This window comes from Vanessa tameamea, chromosome 19, assembly GCF_037043105.1.
Source record: "Vanessa tameamea isolate UH-Manoa-2023 chromosome 19, ilVanTame1 primary haplotype, whole genome shotgun sequence".
NCBI classification, from domain to species: domain Eukaryota; kingdom Metazoa; phylum Arthropoda; class Insecta; order Lepidoptera; family Nymphalidae; genus Vanessa; species Vanessa tameamea.
The window spans coordinates 6,194,516-6,206,709 of NC_087327.1; the positions used below are offsets into that span (position 1 = coordinate 6,194,516).

At 31.8% G+C, this 12,194-nt stretch overlaps 1 protein-coding gene across 1 annotated transcript in view; it reads right to left on the reverse strand.

Moving 5' to 3' along the window:
* The window catches only part of LOC113399382 (uncharacterized protein C14orf119), a 292,988-nt gene that overhangs the window by 52,929 nt on the left and 227,865 nt on the right, over window positions 1-12,194 (reverse strand). The gene's annotated exons all lie outside the window — the stretch shown is intronic.

Genomic DNA, 12,194 nt, shown 5'->3' on the forward strand with positions numbered 1-12,194 from the left:
TTCTATAAATAAAAATAACCATGAAGTTTGTTTATTTTATTGCTTTAAAGGAATTTAAAAAAATCTTCATAGTTTAACTAGTCAATTAAATATATTTATTTTAATATACATGATGCATTATATATGTAATGTGAGTTCTTCGAGTTAATTCGTTCTATTTAACTTTAATTAAATATTAATTAGGAAAACCGCAAAGCGCGAAGAGTTTTCTATAATTGGAAATATAAATTCACCAAACTTAGGTACTATTTATATTAGGTACTCTTTTATTGTATAATTAAAATATATATATATTGAAAATAAATTAATTTTAATATACAAATATACAGGCAGAACCACGTCATTTTGATTTTGCTAGTATAAAAATAATTTTCTTTAAGTAGACCTTATTTTAAAACGGTACTTATAATTGCAGTCATTTTGTAAGTAACCTGCCTCAATAAAACGACTTGCACCATGTCAAAGTAAATGGAAATACATATTGCAATTGGTGTTACCATTCATATGGTTTTATACGGATTAGCATTAAGAACTATTTATATAAATATCATATATAGTAATATTTTGTATATATATAAAAAAAAATACTATAAATTACAAAATTAAAACGTACACATATTAATTAAAGAAACCAACATTCACCGAAGTTTCTAATAAAAGATCCTTTATATTAGGTTTGTCCTAGTTTAACGTTTTTAAACATGGCAACCCCATAGTCACTTAATGTTATTAGTTTAAAAACTGGTTTCGAGCGTGCAGCGTGAAGTCATTTTGTTTATCGCATTTGGGATTCCCAGACTTAAGGATCAGAGAAAATCCGGTTCCATTTTGTTTCACATATTTTCTCTTTTACAAGCTTTCTCAAGTCAACGGTATTGTCGACATTAAATTTAATCATATATCGTATTATTGTTGTACAAAAAGACAATATATTGTACCTACTTTTCTCGTACCTATATGAAATGTTGCCATAATTATAAATTCGTTATTATTTATCAATTTTCTACTAAAGTTAATGACGTAAGATGGTATGAAAAGAGCCATCTTTTGATCGGAAAACCCATCGTCGCCATAGTAAGTACTTATATTTACTACCTTTTTCTTATATATGTTTTCTTATGACTCACATTTCAAATGCGTTAGAAATCGAAACAATCGGGGAACATACATATTTTACTTTGTAAATATTCGAGATGGTTCTCCAAGTACGATTTTCTTCTATATAAATATTTATATGATGTTTTCCAGAATCCCGTTGTCAATGTTTGAACATACGAATCAAGCACTGAGGAAATTAAGGTTTTTCAGACGTGAAAAAAAGAATAACCGCATTACAGTATATATTTTAAGGGTAAAAGGACTTGGTGACAGAGTTTTGTGCAAGTCTATCTAGGTAAGTACCACCTATTAATCATCTACCGACAAACTCTTAGTATTGTTTATTTACATAAGAACATACACCAAAAATAAAATCAATAAAAATAATAGAGAAACACACCAAAGGCACGACCACCATGTCCTAGATAAATTATGTAATTATAAGAAAAAGAGTAAAAACTACAAACAACAAAAGACTGTTTTTATAGTACTTCATACTGCCATAAATAGTTATTACAATGATCACAAAGACAGCAAAATGGATAATTAAATCAACGTCGAATAAAAACTCCACGCCTTTTGTCTCTGCAGCTGCGCAGATTCCGTCTAATGTGATGGTACACTTATGGTAACGACAGCGTGCATTTTCTTGCGTCAACACATGAAGTGAACCTCTCAGATTTTGCAATGTAATAAAATGCAGTACATACCAGTAAACCAATGCAGCATTGCGTTTATTTTACGATGGTAACATTAGTCAGTAATTTAGTTAAAAAAGGTAACGTAACGATGTAATTACAAACGAATTAGGAATCAACATGTTAAATTATAAGACGTAACTGGAAAAAAACGTTAATTACAACTGTATTTAATATTTTCCTTGTACTTTAAAGCGTGGAATTTTTCGTAAAAATATTTATAGTGCTCATCTATTATATTATGGGGTATTTTTTGTAAGTAAAATCATTGATCTAAGAGCCTTGAACTCAACGATCATATCGAATTACAAGACTGGGCATTATAGAGTCTAAAAAAAAATGTTGTCTGGGTCTTAAAAGATAGCATGTGCCCAGGGGTCGTGGACGCGTGAAGTGGGGGCCTCACGTTGCCTATTTCAGACGACCCTGAGGAGGACGGCAGCCGGGAAGGGCTCGTGCTGCCGTACGCACTAGCGAGGAGTGCTGGGGGGCGAGATCACCGTCGCCCCCTGAGGAGAAGTCCGTCGAGCCATGAGCGGAGGACTGCTCGGGACGGGTCGCGGATGCGTTATATCGACACAATCCCGCAGCCTCTTCAATCCGTGCCGAGGACGGCCATCGCAGTTCTAGTGAGTAGGAATCCAACATAATCCGGTTTCCCCTACCCAGAGATTCTGGTACCATGCCGAAGGTTTCCACTGCGTGAAAGAAAAAACTATACTCCGTTGAGACTGACCGCTGTGACTGAATTCCAACTCTGCAAAATCAACTCATTGTTAACGATAGGTATGTTATATGAATATATTGATTAAAATAAATCACGGAATTGGTATTTATCATGTAATTGAGTTATTTTCATACAGGATGTGCATTAATATTAATGTATGTAATTTATTTGGGAGATTCAAAGGTATTTGAATAAAGTAATTTTTAATTTCTATTGAATTTATTAGAAGATTCTTATGAATAAAGTATTTTAATGATTTTGACCTTGAATAAAGTTTATTCATTCATTCATGCTCTTTTACCTATTTATGGAAGCATTCACGACCAACTGACAGAAATGAAGCCATTTTTTGCAACTGAGGCGTTACATATTGAAAATTTATACGATATATACTTCAAAATTATTAAAGGATGCAATTTAAGTTGACATTGAAAAACATAATTTTCTCAGTCTTAAGAAATATATATTTTTTTATATAAATAACATGAAACACAAAAGATTTCTTACAAATAAACATATGACATTCTACTTATTATAAAGAGTATGAATGATTTTATTAAAAAAGTATTTTCCGCTTATTTTGCGTGATATCGATTTGCAACGAGACCATATTTTATGCATAACAATATACATATTATAAGTATATATGTATGTATATTTCCTTTAGGTGATGTGAACTTCGTATATTATGAGAGGTACATTAGTTATATATAGCCTGTATCAATAAATAAATAAAAAGTTTCTTTAAATTACTTATTCTGTCTTTTACTCTCATCCTATTACAGCGATTCTTTAAATATAATTAATTATATAATGTTAAAAAATAGACATTTTCTGTGGGATCATCTCAGTCATATATATATATAAAGTACATATTAAGAGATACATGAGAATAGAAACTAATTGAGATAACAATAAATGAAATGAAAATATATCAATAACGTCACGAGCAGCTTTCAACCCCTTTTTCACACCTTTAGCATCGGAATTTCCAAAACTTTGTATAGTAAGCGCCCACGTCGTGAAAGGTGGATTAGGATTTATGCTAAATGTCCAGTTAATCGGACTTATAGTTCTAGAGATCTCTTGAAGAGTTAGTGGTAAATCGCTTATATACATAAAATTTATAAGCAAGTCGTAGGTACGTATAACAGTTTACGTATTCTTAAATAGAAAATTGGGATGCACAAATTAAATGTCTATCATAGAATAACTAAAAAACAAACCATGACTACAATACATTTTCTAAAATCATTACTTCATATAAATTATAACTCAACGAAAGAACACGGCGTCCAATAGATTGTCGCTGCGGTATTGTGTAATAAAATCAATACGCTCCCGATATTTCCTTTCAGAATCTCGGGACTCAATCTTTAAGGTATACGCCGCTCCGCCTCAGGTCACCAGTTTTTATTAAAGTCTCGATACCTTAACCTATAGCGATCAAAATTATTTTTATTTGTAGGACACTTTTGAATCAATTTACTTGGTAGTTGGTTTTTATGTAAACCGATCTGAATAGGTTGCTACCTCCCACTCATTAAATATTCTACTGCCAAACGGTAATAGTTAGTATTATTGTATTTCAGTTGTAAAGTTGAGATATAATAGTTACAGACCAATTTAACTTCTTAGTTTTCAGGGCTGGGGGTGCGTTGGCGAAGACAGGAACAGTGTCGATACACCACCGACTACATATTACAAATTAAAAAAATACAAAGTATACTGACATGAATAAAATGAATTCCCTGACGACTTGATTAATTGCCATTATTTTTACCGAAGGAAATAAACTCCAAGATGAAACAACTTTAGGTAAAAACATTATACAGTGTGACAAACTATAATTATTTTTGATCGAATTTTATAACTTAAACCCAATTTCGTCGAAATCAGTTCAGCGATTTAAACGTAAAGAGGTAACAGACAGAGTTACTTTTGCATTTATAAAATTAGTTTAGATATGCTTATACTACTTATTGAGATTATTGCCAGTTCTTGTAGAATCATAGGCCAGCAGTTAGATCAATGAGGACTGAAGACTGATTCTGAAAAAAAACATTGCCAATATTCTCCTTAAAAATAAACGATAGACCAATCTTATGCCGTAATTGCTAGTTAAGTCAAGGCCTCTGCCAAAACTGTGCAAAAGGAATCCCCTCGGAGCGCTATTCAGTTATTTCCTGGGACGTGATCGGGTTCCTTAACTCACTCTAATTATTCGCAATTCACTCTTTGTAATTTTGTTCGTGACACTAATATTAATCAAATAACGGGTCTCCTTACTTAATTATTATTTATGTTACAAATTTAAGTGTCGTGGTTTGAAAATAACAATTATTATAATAATAGTTGTATATTGTGAAAGTTTATAAAACAAATGTAAAATTTATTTTTTGTGAATTTTACGTAGTATCTTTTAATCTATAGCTGTTTTGTCTCACAAAAACAATGTGTGATAAAAATAGATACGTTTAGTGCCACTGGCCATTATTTTTAAGCATGATTCTCTTATATTTTTATCTGTTGATCCTCAAAACTCCTTAAAAGCACGGTAGGGCCGTTGGGTTCTCAAAAATGATTTCTTTATCTATATCCTTTACTAGATATACATATTTGATTTAATACATTTTTGTATGTATGTATATGTTACTGTAAAAGCTCGAACTAAGGTAAATCTTAAGATTTTTCATTAAAACCTAAGATTTACCGACATGACTTGGTACATTTACATTCGTAAAAATATTATCAGGTACTAATTAAATATTATTTTGAATAAATCGTTGTTTGCCTTTATATCTTGTGGATGATGTAATGAAAGGCAATTGAGTATATATATATGTATTGTAATATAATTTACAATATTTAATTGTTACGACGATATTACAGTGCGAAGTTAGAATGGCGACTGGCGACAGAACATATAATAATGTATTAATTGACAATGTAGCATATCGAATATCGACTTGTTTCTAGGTGCCATTATAATAAATATTGGACAACATCACATACATTACTCTGATCCCAATGTAAGTAGCTAAAGCACTTGTGTTATGGACAGTGATTTTTGCTTACATTAATAAAAGATAATACGTAGGCACAGTTGTATAGGTAAATCATTAGTCCTTGCATTTATGCAATGACACGTTCAGGTGACTACAATATTCAAATTTGTATTAAATAAATTTTTAAATACTTATTTCGTATACGATCAATGTAAGCAGTCACTTTTAATAAACGAGTGCTGACAGCGTATCCACCCACTTGAGATGTTAATATTAGACTTTGGAGTGTGGATGTCAATCTTACCTGCATCATGATATATATGAGACTCGAAATAAAAATACGCTAGTCCTACTATTATTAAAAATTAATCATTTGTTTTTGTGACGTCACTTTCTCCGATGCAAGGCTAGAGCAATCTTTGAAATATGTACCGGATTTGTAAGAGATAGTGTGTTCACAAAACATGTGACGGCCGTTATCGCCTTGGATTTAACGGGCAATATCATTTTCACATCGTATCGTTGTTATTACTTTGCTCGTAAGCAACGGAGCTTTAAACGAGAATTAATCTTTACCCGTTCCCACGATTATGCGTGTAACAAAGTCCGTTGTAAATTAAGTTTTTTATGCAATATTCCAATAGTATTAATTATTCACTAAATGGTATCTTCATTGATTTTGTAAATAGGTATATAAAGAAGAATAAATAATACCAAGCATTTTCTAAAACAACAATGTATAGTATTGTTGTTTTTTTTTTATATTTGCTTACCATAGTTACATTGATTTTTACAAAAAACATAAAAATATTTAATTCCTTGCTTATTGTGAAATTACGGTGAATTACGTTAAAGTTCTATTTGCCATCTACTTGTGTAATCGGCAAATCAGAGATAAAAAATATATTTTGTAAATAATTCCATCAATCACAAATACAAAATAAAATTATCTATTCGCCTCCTGAAAAAGAATATTTTATACTTTTAACCTGTCAAAATAATTTTACATAAATCAATTCACAGATTAAAAAACTATTCTTTGGTTTTTTTTAAATGACATTTTTATAACAACAAGGAATACGAAGTTACTGTCTAAGAATCAAAGATTTATAAATATGCATCTTTAGTATATATAACATATTTTTACTTGTTTTACATTATATTAAATATGTGACGTTAATTCCTTACACGTGTAAGTTTATATTTAATACGTAAGTTTATAGTCCGTTTATATTTTCAATAATCTCTTATTGAGATATTGTCATATCATATGATGTTATACATATCGCGACACGACTTGACGTATCTTGTTTTTAACGATTAACGACGTTAAGGTAAGGTAAGGTAGCGGCCGTTACTTACCTAACGATAAGCCTTATCTCGACATGTCAGATACGGTCTTTGTTACCGACGAGTGATAATACAAGTGCGCATTTTTTCGCAAATAGGAACTGATCGATGAATTCGCTTCGATTAAAATCTTAAACCTTGAACCCGAAGGTTATTTATTGCAGGCTAATAAATAATGATATTTAGATTATTTATATTTCTCTGATGTAATCTTTTATAAGAATTGTTTATGATAAATAATATCTATATTATATGTCCCCAACTTTGCAAGGACAAAATAATATATTAAACCATGATATGTATTTAAAATAAAGACTTAAGTATACAGAAATCAAAATGAAATAACTAATGTACGAATCATCCCAGATTTAAATGGTGGAAAGAATTCTAGCTGCAATTGTTGAATCACAATTTCTTACGCGTTAAAAATGTACCTGCCATTCTTCTATAGGTTTATATTGTTACGTTACTTAAGTTTTATGAAGTTTCTTATAAGTGTGTCAACTGTGAAAAATATTTTCATCGTTGGCTTGCTTCAGTATAGCGCGGCGGTCGGACGGCTGATTCTTTAACATTGTTTTCCAGATATAAGACAGGACCAAGGCTGACCTTAACCGTCTAGACGCCCCGGGGTGGACGTGCACTCGGACTGGAAAGGTCAAAAACGGCCCGTAGAAAACATGGAGAACCTTCTTTTTCGATCGATCCTAACGATTTGCGTAGGGTATGCAGCACGGCAGAAAATTCCAGACATGATCCTCAGGCACTCATGGCCGTTGCCCCATAGCACCATACTCTAACACTGGCACTGATCGTACTAGAACCCGGTGAGGGCGGACACCAGTGCCAATAGAACACGTTATTTGTGATCATCACTTCTAATTTCAGAGGCGTATATAAAAAGGAACGTCGGTGCTGGCAAGAACCCTGTTTTTTTTATTATCTACGTCGGGAAAGACGACTTGAACTCCTTTGATAAGAAAGAAAGTGTAAGCTGAAATATTCAGAAAGGAAATACCATTTCCACACGGGAATCTGAAACCCAGTCCCAGTGTTATGCGAAAACATTCACACGTCACATGCATGATTTACGAAATTAATTGATCATTAAAATTTTTGCACTTACAGTAATATAAAGAGGCCATGGCATCTAATCTAAGACACGCCCGATTTAAGCAAATAGGTAAATTAATTACAATTTATATATATATATATATATACTTTACTAATAGATCGCCTTTAAAAAGTAATCGAAAAAAAAGTTACAGCAACTTTATTCAAATAAAACTACATAGACAATTTCTATTTTGTCTTATTAAAATAGTTTTATCAGATATAACACCTGATAAAACGATTTTTGATCAAACAAAGGGACTCCGCTAGTACTTTGATCTCAACATAAGATAAATTGGACGTACATGAGGTATCAATCGATAAAAGTCTCATCCTGAAGCAAAATTATTAGAAATATATACATAATGTAGTATCATAGAAATATATGAAATGCATCTAAGTATTGTCTTCGCTATTAAATTTAAAAAAACAAAACTGCGTTAGTTATGCGTTGCTGTTGTACAATATTTATTAAATTAGACGTTTTAATTTAATTATAGCTACCTACAATATATATATAAGTATTTATACTAAAATTTTGGTATCGCATTCTTTATTTTGTATTTATAATAAATAATGTAAAATCTTTTTTATAATCTTACTTAAATATTAAAAAAAAAAAAAAAAAATTTGTAATGTGTACAGTACGATAATGTGATGTCTTCGTTGAACTGAACAGGGCATATTGTAGAGTATCTATATTGTTTTTTACTAATCAGAAATAGACTAAAATATTTGTTATGATCGTACCTTACTAATGACTCGACTGGTTTTTCTCATGTCCTTTCAAGACCTAAAATTTTCTAGTACATTGTTTCGATGTATCTTCTAAGGTTTAGACAGCGTTAGACATGTAAGCGTACGAAAACCGATTTTTAGATAAAACACTGCGTAGTTAAACCATTTTGTAAAAAATATTTATAAATAATACTTATATATAAAAGCTTTCTTAGTTTATCGCTCGTTCTATTAGCGAAAACCGTAAAAAATCGTTGAGTGACGTAGAAGAAGAAAGCGGAAGAAGAGACAGACAACGAGTTTCTTTTATATCATTTACATATTCAGATATGTATAAATAAAATTGAATTTCAGAATTAATAATAACTATTATCCCAGTTGAAACCTGAAACAGTAAAGTTGTTATTGTCACGTATGTGAATGGTTCTGGTATAATATCAATGGACAATTTCATTGATGGCACCATACCAGAAACCGATCACAGCTCAATAGGTCGTATCGGCCAATTGTTTACAAAAATATTTAAAGAGGATATTGCAACCGCTGCCAGACCTACTATAAATGTCCAATGTCCATATTAGTAGGTCTGGCATCGGTTGCAAGTATTTTTACAAATTAAGTAAATGATTATGTGACGTTTCATGATATCAAATATTTCGACGATAGTCATCATAATTAAAAATATTTTCTTCGATATTTTTATTAGATTAATTTATAAAAATAAAATAAAATTTTTGAGTAATTACTTTCGTTCGATTGCGTTTCGATTCGATTGCGATAAAATGACAATTTGTTAGCAAAATGTACACATGATTAAGTTTAAATACAGACAATGGTTATTAAGCCGAGATGGCCCAGTGGTTAGAACGCGTACATCTTAACCGATAATTGCGGGTTCAAACCCAGGCAAGCACCACTGAATTTTAATCTGCTTAATTTGCGTTTATAATTCTACCACATGTGAGTCCCCCACGCTGCTCCAATGCGGACTGCATTGGTGGAGTATGCTCCTAACTTTCTCCTAAAAGGGGGAGGAGGCCTTAGCCCAACGTTGGGAAATTTACAAGCTGTTACTATAATATTATACAAACAATGGCGACAATAATTTCACAAGCGTGAAAACATTTACGATTGTCAGACATACTATTTTTTTAATTATTTGTTGCCGTTCTATTCATATTAAAATTATATCCAGCGTTAGATTTAACCTAGGCACTCGGGACTAGTGTCCAGAGCAGAAAATTTTCAGGGGCAGTAAAATGAAATAAAAATCGTTTTATCGCAAATGTTTTTCTTATCTAAAAAATTAATAAATAAAAACAAATATGATAAATTTTCTGCCACAAAAGATTTTTTTTTTTTAAATTGTGTTTCGAACTTATTGCTTTTATCCAATTCAATTTATATTTCGATCGATTCTTTCCTTTTTGGCTAACTAATTTTTATTCTAACTAAATTACGATTGCTTTTATCAAAATAAAATAGATTTACAAATTTAGAAATTTTATCTGTCTACTTTCCGTCGATAAATCTATCAACTAGTGATCAAGGGCAAGTGAAATTGATTGAGACGAATTGATTAAAATGAGTCTCCTCCACAAACAATAGTGGGCATCACGCATTGTGGTTTGCGTTGCGTATGTCACATGACATGCTAATCATTTACACTGCATCAACTTTAACCACATCGATGCTTTATCTTTAAATCCCTTTCCTAATAAGAGGGGAATCTCAGATGATGTCACTTTTTACCTCTGAAATTTAATTACGTCATAATTCATATCCAATGAAAAATAAATAAGTACAGAAACAAGAATTTACAATAGTTCTTTATATTTTAGTTACTTGAACTGAACTATTAAAGTAACCATTATATAAGTTCAATAGCGTGTCTGACCCAAGGACAAAATATGCACGTCATAGACATACTCAGGCTGCACTCCGAGTATTGAGTTCATAAAGATCTCAAATTAGACTCAAAATATTTTTTTTTAATCAACATTAATACTTAATCCCAGAGGCTTCTCCGCCCATGAAAGTAAAAGAGTTATAATTTCAAGAATAAAAAGCGATACTGATATCATATCTAATCGATTGATATCCGTAATCGATGGCCTAAGTCGTATACAACCTTCATAATACTGACGCACGGACAAGAAACGTGATAGCAATTGTTATTTAAAGCCTATTTCTAAGTGAAAATTAGCGGTAGACGGATATATTTTGTGCTTATCAATTAAATGCCTAAAACATATCTCTGTTTTATAAGTATTAGCTACTTTTATAAAAATAGGCATGAATTTTATCAATTTTTATTTGATATACTTATGAACATAAAGACAGATTAATTTATTGATTATGCATTTTTATTAAATTGTCGAAAATGTCTTGTAGTTTTGTCGAATTTGTGGAATAGATAGATAGAAGAAAAATAAAATTATTTATCGTCGCAACACTTTACTTGGCATGATGTTGACTTATTTACATTGATTGTTCGAAAACCGCAATTCTCACAGAACGTATTCAATTACTTTTGCGTCAGATGCATAAAAAAGCAACTAACATTTTCCTATACCCTATATGAATTGACTTTCCTGCCAGTAATTAGTGATGTATTCAGTGTTTGCAAACACTAAAAGTAGAACACTCAAAATTTCATTTTTGTCATTCACTTCTTTTCAATTTAGGGTCCATTGTATCCAAATTGCAGCGAAGGACTGTTAATTGTACCTTGTAATTGTATATTGTATTGTATTAAATTTAAAACAGTTTCGGTGTAAATTAGGCCATACTAAGCTTGTATTATAACTCTGGACACCTCTTTCTGTGTCCGCGCTCTCTAACACCATCAAGACCGACCTTAAAAACCCATAAGTTGAGTCTTTCACCAGCACCCCTCCAATAAACAAAGGACTGCCAGGACCCGTACCTATGCCATCAATTCGCTCACGAGAAGCCTCGCAATCATCTACTCTACTATTAATACCTAAAAGTCAGGTATTAATCTATGATCCGTCCTCCTGTCCCGTTACGCACATACGTCCACGTCCCCGTCCACTCCATTCAGCGTCAAAACAGTGGATAGTAAGCACTGCACCCACTCCTGCCTCCTAATGGATACATCTCGAATGGTTTTCAATTAACGTGTCTTGTGCGTACACTCCACGCTCACCATTTCACTTCCGTGCCATATCGTGTATTTTTTTCAAATTATGATTTAATCTTCTCTCCCTTCGCTTCTGCGCCCCGTCTGTCACGTTGCTTTTTGCGACTGCATTTGCAGCCCTAATGCATCACGGCCTGGCTGGTACTTGCAGTGCTGATAAACGAAGTTTTGTGGAAAATTATCGGTGTTTAAAGACACCTTTCTTAAAAAACCGACTTATTATTATGGTGATGGTATGGCTAAAGTGCCAATATTTCAGATAGAGTTGTAAAAAATAATGTAATATTGTAAATTAA